At 47.4% G+C, this 7,919-nt stretch overlaps 1 protein-coding gene across 5 annotated transcripts in view; it reads left to right on the forward strand.

Moving 5' to 3' along the window:
- Positions 1 to 259: 259 nt before the first annotated feature.
- Positions 260 to 7,919, forward strand: part of FAM110B (family with sequence similarity 110 member B) — a 148,949-nt gene continuing 141,289 nt past the window's right edge. For 3 of the 5 annotated variants that reach the window (XM_081816018.1, XM_081816016.1, XM_081816020.1), the window contains exon 1: positions 267 to 607. The gene's annotated coding sequence lies outside the window, so the exon portion shown is untranslated. Of the gene's footprint in view, positions 608 to 7,919 lie in introns of all 5 variants that reach the window. The other 2 variants (XR_014144178.1, XR_014144177.1) reach the window with 1 other exon arrangement.

A 7,919-nucleotide genomic window follows, 5' to 3' on the forward strand; every position in this document is an offset into this window, starting at 1 on the left:
GTGGGTGTGTGGAAGGGGTTTGAAGGTGGGAGTGGGGGCGGGCATGTGGGAGTGGTTTGGAGGTGGGAGTGGGGGGTGGGCCTATGGGAGGGGCTTAGAGGTGGGACCGGGGTGGGAATGGGGGAGGGGATAGAGCTGAGGGAGGCGGCGGCGCTGGAAGTGGGGGTGCGAGCGGGGGCGGGGAGAGGGAGGGGGTGGGGAGGGGGCGGGACGGAGGCGGGGCGGGGCGCTCTATAGGGGCGTGCACACTCCACAGGGACACGCGCTCTGGGCCACAGCAACTTGCTCCAAGTTCCCTCCCTCGCGCTCCGCGAAGCCCGCCTGAGCCCTCCCACTCGGTGCAGACAGAACCATCGCGGCCGCCGCCAGCCGGGCCCTCCACGGCCTTGCGTCCCGAGCCCCCTTGGCTAACCGGGTCAGCTCTTTATCCGTGGCCCCGCGGAGGCGGCGCGAGGACTCGGCTGCCCCTGCGGCCCGCGCTCGGCCCTCCGGCGGCGCCGGCGGCCCGGACCCCCTTCCTGGCGGGCCCGACCTTCCTCCCTGCAGTCCCCAGGAGCTTGGCGCCCGGCTGGGGCCGCACTGCCCGGGGCCGGGGAGCGCGGCCGAGGTAAGGCTGGGCCAGGGGCCGGGCCGGGGCGGGGGTCGGGCGGGTGGCCGCGCGGCGCTCCGACTGCGGACAATGCCCGAGCCGCGCGCGGCCGGAGCGGAACCGGGTCCGCCTCTGAGCCTCCGCGCCCGGCTTGGGTGTCCATCTAGGCCGGCCCGGGAGCCGCACTGGCCGGGACGGACCCCCCAGACCGGCTGTGTGGGCCGCGAGAGGAGGCGCTCGGCTGCGCGTCCGGGATGGGCGGGGAGGCCGGGCAGGGGCGCTGCGGAGCCGGGCGGGCTTGCGGGGCGCGAGCGGCGGGCTCCGAAAGCGCGCCTGCCCCTTGCTGCTGGAGGAGTGGGTAGGCGAGGGACCCGGACTCCGCTCGACCCCTTCTCCTCGCGTGGTCTCCAACCTGGGGGGCTAAATCCCTGTGGGTATCACTATCTCCTAATCGCCGGCTGGGAATTCTTGCAAGAGATGCAGATGCAGAGGCTCTGAAAGTTTGTTTTTGGTCACCCCTACCACCTCCACCCATGGTCTCGGTCCTCTTCACTTTCTTTGAAAGCACACAGATTTGAAATAGAATGAAGTTATCCTTGGCTCCCTCGTGCACCCGTCACCCAGCGAAGCTCGTAACTTGGCAGCAAAGCGCGTGCAGGCTGTGGGAAGCCGCCGGTGCCTGCTGCCCAGCCTGGTGCCCTCTGATTGTTGTTGGGAGCGGGAGCTGCGTGGTGGAAATGGCAGTGACAGTTCGCCCTCCGCGCAGGCTGGTGGGGAGGGTAGCAGAGAGAACTTTTCTGTGTGCTGCAGTTACTCGGGGAAAGTGGAAAGAAAACACCTGGTGCCCGGCTTTTTAACCCTTTCAAGTTGTTATTTGGATTTACTGAGCCACAACAATGAACAGGCTTTCTTTGCTGCCTAAGATACAGGCAAACTCTGGGTTTTTCCTCACGGCCATATCCTGTGCAAAATCTGGCACACATCTGTGACAACATTGCATGGCTGGCATTGTGAGAACTCCAAACTGGTTTGTTTTTGAGAAGGGGAATGTGATAGTAGAATACGCATTTTTGCAGTATAGATAGTAGGACTTTTATTTTCCTCATTCCCCTGCTGGTGTTGAAGACCTTTATGTAGCATCTTCTCCCCAGTTTACACGTGGAGTCATTCCACGTGTACTAACCTGTACTTATTTTGTGACATCACAACCCCTGGTCATTCAGATCATTCAGCATGATTATTTTAACGTAAGGGTGAGGTAAATGATAAGCCAGACTTCTTTGTCCTTAACATCCCATTGATTTATCCTATGGTATTTATGGTGCTACTATAGATCTTAAAACAGTAAAGTCACTCATTGAACAGGGAGGTGCCCATGCTTTGTGAACCTGATAATCTGTTAAGTGCTTTGAGCAGCGCCTGGAACACAGTGCTAGGTAAGTGTCACCTAGTTTTATTTTTAATTTTTTTTTTTATCAGTCCATATGTTTTTCTGTTTGGAAAACAGTTGTTTTGTTTTTCAGATCGGAGCACTTTTAAGTCATGGTCTATTTTAAGTCTGTGGTTTAATTTTAGATCCGAATTGAGGTTGGGTTGTTGTTTTGCTTATGACTGACAGTCTGTTCTGTGTATTCTTATGCACAATATATAGCAGATCTGTAAGGGCAAGAACACACAGTCCTGAGCCGTCATATCCAGGTACATTTCATAATAAGGAGACTTAATTACCCTTAAGGGCCTAAGTGTCTAAGGAGAAGCCTAGACATTAGGGGAAACATGGGCTCTGGACCCCATTCTGAACCCCCTCGTTCTCTGGGTTGACAATAAAACTCCTGATTCCTACTTGAAATTCCATTGTGGTGGCACAACAGTGGGTAACTTTCATTGGGGCAAAAGGTAGTGATATATAAACATGTGCATTGTATTAAAAAAAAATAATAAACGTGCGCGTGGTATATCCATCAGCCAGATCCTAGAATTCTTACTTGGGCTTTCAAATCTTTAGAGCAGCCTAATTAGCTACCGTAAGAAAAATGAAAACTACTTACTTGCCATGTGTCTGTAACCAAATGATTGTGTTTGCTACCTAGATATCTTGCAAGATTGTCAGGGGTTTGCTTTCATTTTGAGGTCCCCCCCACTGCCTTTTAACTTTGAAATGATAACCTCTTTCATTCCTCAACAGTTTGCTTAGCTCATCAAAGGCATGGCTAACTCTTGGGGCCCTGCCATACCAAAGCTGCTGTAGGCACAGTCTGACAGTAGGTGGTGCTGTGGGTAATGCTGGTGGACAAGGCGCATTTGTGGTCAGGTAGAATTGGAAGAGTTAATTTAGTAATCCCATTGCTTGCCCTTGCCCCCAAAATATACTCTCACCATACAGATACCGTCTAAACAATCTTTTTAGGAATAAACTTTTTAAAAAGTGTCTCCTTTGTATTTCCACAGAGAAATAGATTTTTCAATCTATTTACTTGGCCAGATTTTTCTTTCTGAAAACCTGAGTATTCCAGGTGTTATGACAAACATCGCTTTGTAAAAATCTTATTTAATCAACTTTACTCTTTCCTCTTATTTGTCCGTGATAGGTTAAGATTGATCCTTCTGAGCCTAGGGGATCTCCAACTAACCTGGACTTGTTTTCAGTACTTAACTTGTAAGAGAGAAACAAATGATAAGAAACCCAGTTGCATCATGACTTTAAGAAAACAGCTTCTCATTTATTCTAATTTTTACCGTTTTTCTGGGTCCCAGTATGATGCAATGAGCATTGATATTCAGGATGAAGACTCTGAAGCTCTGCAAAGCCATGACTCATCCAAGAAAAAGATATTCATTCTATTTAGTACAGCACCAAGGGTAGGGAGTGAATAAGAAGTCTCAGAACAAGGGCTTTCTGGACTGTAATTCGAGTTATCTCTGTGGGCTGGCTCGGGGACTGGCCTCGTCCTGGGCAGTTGACAGTGGATTCTCTTTATTCCAACACAGGATAGTGGTTGTTATCTTCTTTCTTCGGGTGACATGAAGTGACTGGCTGAATCACGTAGCTACTAAGTAGCAAAGCTGCGATTTTTAACCGGGGGCCTGTGTGCCTCTGGAACCCATGGATCTTTCCACCACCCCATGTGGAATAGCCTCTGTTTTGCACATTCAGGAAGTGCTCATGACGTTCTTTAGGGGTTTGATACCAACAAATCTCTTTTTCATAACTCAGTGACACGCTTTGAATTTCCTGGGTAGCGTTGGGAGTCCCAAACAGGAGAAATGAAGTTAATTTTAATATTCAGAGATAACCTCCTGATATTTCACAATACTTATTAAAGATTGCTTATTTTAGAAGGACTAAGGAGAAGACTGGCAGGTTTAACTTCTTTCAACTATGTAAAGGCCAGTGCAAGTGGGTTAGATTATGAAGCCGTGTTGTGTCTGTTTTTGGCTTTCTCGCGTAGGTGGTCTGGTGAGAGTCCTAGCCTCCCCTTTACCACCACTTACTTTCCTTCCCTTGGTTAAAGGAACTTTATTCACTTCCATCACTTAACTACATCAAATAAGTACATTACGATGATTAATGGAACACTGGATCAAACTCCTTTCAATGTATTCCTTTTTTTACTTTTACACTTTAGGCAGAGCTTAGTTTAAATTTTAATGGTCATTTTTGTATTGAAAGCATTCTAGAAGTACAAAAAAGTAGTACTGGAGAATTGTTCAGAAGAGAACACAAATTTTGCCCAAAATATTTTACCAAAGAAGCTAAAGGTAGCATTGGTTCTGAAGTTTGAAAGGATACGTTAACTGGATCATTCGCATGGAAGATTTTAGAGAAACCAGTAAGAAATACGGTTTTTCATTGTTTGTGGATGTCATCACCCGTACAATTAACTATAGATAATGAAGGTATGGGCAAGGCTTCAAAATGTTTGCAGAATTCATTTGCCTCCTGATTTTAAGCCTGGGTTTATTTCTAGATTATCTCTTGTGATACAAAATTAATGACCTTAAATCATGCATATTCCTATTATGACACGTTAGGTTTCCTCCTTCCTGTGAAAAGGGACTGCATGTGATGTTTATGTTTTTTAACATTTTGAGTCTCATAAGGAGAGTCACATGAGAACACAGCATTCAAAGACATAAGACTGGGTTTGTTTTTGTTTTTTTTTTAAACTTTAGTAGTTAGTAGATGAAACAATTTACTTCCTCTTTCCAGTATGTTTGGTGATAAAAATAGTGAACATGTGGATGATTAAACAATTTTAAACTGGAACTAGCGCAAAAGCTGGAATTTTAAAACTGTAAACACTTTAGAGGGAAGTTCAAAGGTGAATAGTAAGCAAAAGGAAACAATATGTCATTTGGCAGACAGGTTTCTAGAAGAATTATAAGAATTCTGTGGTATGTTTTATACATCAGAGCAAGATCAATGGATTTTGAAATTGTCCAGTTCCAGAGAAAGCTTTTAAAGATACAATTTAGAAGCATATGGGAAATTTTTGAGTGGTTATGTTGTAAGGCAAAGCATTTGCTTCTCAAAAGCCCCACTAGAAGTTTGTGTCTTTTCTTTTCTTTCTTTCTTTCTTTTTTCTTTTTTGTCTTTATCAGGAGGAATCACAGATAGGCTTCAAAATAATCATTGCCAGCATTTTTTTTTTTTTTTTTTGGTCTCATTGGCTGGAACTTAATGAAAAGAAAGTAACCATGAGAAAGAATGTAGTTTAGTAATTTCTTCTATTATGGTTATTACATTAAATGGATATTTATAGAGGATTCACTGTGTGCCTAGGTACTGGGGATAAGCAGTGCCTAAGAAGGTTCTTGCTCCTTTGAAGCTTTATGGTATCAAATGGAGGAAAAAGGTAATAAACAGATAAATGAAAAGCTAGTTTTTTTTAAGACTTATTTATTTGTTTTAAAGAGAGAGCGCTCATGTGTGCATGTGGGTACACTCGAGTTGAGGGGCAAGGGAGAAGGAGGGAGAGAATCCTCAAGCAGACTCCCTGCTGAGTTCAGAGCCTGACACTGACACGCGGCCAGTCCCACGATCCGGAGATCATGACCTGAGCTGAAATCAAGAGACAGATACTTAACCAACTGAGCCACCCACGTGCCCCATGAAAATCTAGTTTCAAGCAGTAGTAAGTGCAGTCAGGAATGAGGGTGGTATTCCCAGATGGGCGGGGTGGTCTGGGAGGGCTCCGTGGAGGATGTTTGAGCTGAGACTTAAGTGGGAAAAAAAAAAAAAAAGAGGCAATCTCTGCAAGGTCTCTGGGCAGAGAGGGCAGCTTATGCAAAGGTCCTGAGGCAGGCAGAATATGCCTTTGTGAAGAACAGGAGACAACATGAGAGTGACCAGGTCAGCAAGGCCTTGTAGGCCATGGGGGCGGGGGGAAGGAGGAATTTCTGTTCATTCTAAAGTAGTGGGAACTGCTAGAGGGTGTGACACAAGGAAGGTCAGGCTCTAGGGTGCAGGTTTGGCAGCTCACACGGCCTGCCCTGTGGAGGATGGATTGCCAGAAAAGAGGGGAAATGGGGAGACAAAAAGCTGTCATGGTGACCAGCCAGTTGGACTTAAAGGAAAGAAAGGAAATGGGGGGAACCTGATGTTTGCACAGTTTTGAATTTCTCTTAACCTAACCCCGTAGTGATCTTAAGATGCATGATTATCATACGTAACACCAAGAAAGAAAACACACTGCCAGTTAAGCTTCGACATACCGCTCATTGTGATATGAATCCTGATTTCAGGTATTAAAATGGGAAAATAGATGTGTCTTAGAATCGGTGAAATACGGTATATTCTGGAGTTCAAGCTGGAAGGGCTTGCCGATTTGTATTTTATTTCTATTTGTGTATCAGTGATCCAAGTTGGATCCTGTTATTTGGAAGGACCTGGGGGTCATATGTAGTGAAATCCCCTCCCTCAGGATTGGAAGCTGGTGTAGACAATTGCATCCGGTGTCAGTAGTCTTTCTGATACTTCCAATATGTGTAGAGAAGGAATTCACAGATTCTTTTGTCCCCACATGCACTACAGACTGCTGGTGTCAGAGATCAAGGAAAGTGGGACGGCCCAGATTTGTCAGATTCAAGGGGAGTCACGGACACTGTGTACACATTCAGAATGGGTGGCAGAGCCCTGGGGAATTACTAGCTTTATTTCTGTGACACCAGGAGCAGGGCGAAGTGAGGCCAGGGTGAGGGCTCGGTCAGGGCCATGAGGATTCCAGGCCAAACACTTAGTTGTAGGACAGCCCATTACCTAGAGACTGAGAGAAAGTTTTCTAGGTGAGTCTGTCTGGGGGCAAAGATTGGCTCTGTGTGAACGTGAGGGCATTACCGGAGGCTTCTGGAACCTCAGTTTCCTGATCTGTAAAACGGGGATAACCTACTTCGTGTCATACCTGCTTCATAGGGTTGCTGGGAGGGTTCAGTAAGGTGGTGCTTGCAAAATGGAGAGCACTCCACCGAGGCTAGTTGCACTTACGTCTAACTGTGTCTCGGATTTCAAGGGCCGTTCCATCTGTCTCGTATGTCCTCATCATACAGGTCACAGGCTGAAAGTCACTTTTTCAGAGACTCACCCTGACCCCGGGAGCTAAGCTAGCCCCTTCTCCAGCCACCCTCTTTTCTGTCGTCCTGCTTTATTTTCTTCACAGGCGCCGCGTCTATCTAGAACTGTGTAATTTGTTTACATGGTGAAAGTACCTTCTCCAGGTTGAAAGGGATGCTGTCATGGCGGCTGCCGAATCCACAGTGCCTAGAACCATGCCAGGCCCCTTGCAGGGCCTCCTAAGTACTTACCTGCTGGGGTCCGAGGGTGACCTGCTGGTTATGAGGTCTTTGCCTCCCTGCAAGCTTGAAGGCACAGCAGAAAGGCCAGAAGGCAAGCAGAACTCTGCTCTCACCTTTGCATTTGAGATGACTGGCTTTCCAGTGAGGTGGCTATCCCTGAGGTCCAGCGGGCAGGTTTCAAGCAGTCCTTGGTCGAGTGTTTTGGGGACAGAGAGTCAGAGGAGAGCGAGAGTTAATATTCAGAAACAAGGATTTCTTGGGGTAGGGCATGCTCGTTGATTCGCCCTGGTCTTTCCGAGAGCATCCTCAAGCCAAACGTCACCCAAGGCCTCCCTGGTATGTGAGATGCCAGCTCTCAGGCACCTAGTCCTTCTATCAAAACCACAAGAGGAAACAAGGTAGAGAAATGTACCCACTGTAAAAAGCAACCAATGCTTGTCAGATTGCCCTGGCCATTCCGGAAGCCGGCCCTGAAATTGGGGCCGTAGCCAGCCGCCTGATAGACCTGCGCGGTCAGCAGTCTGGACTGTGGGCTCTC

The sequence above is a fragment of the Leptonychotes weddellii genome, chromosome 4 (assembly GCF_054177405.1).
Source record: "Leptonychotes weddellii isolate Sample4059 chromosome 4, ASM5417740v2, whole genome shotgun sequence".
Taxonomy (NCBI): Eukaryota; Metazoa; Chordata; class Mammalia; order Carnivora; family Phocidae; genus Leptonychotes; species Leptonychotes weddellii.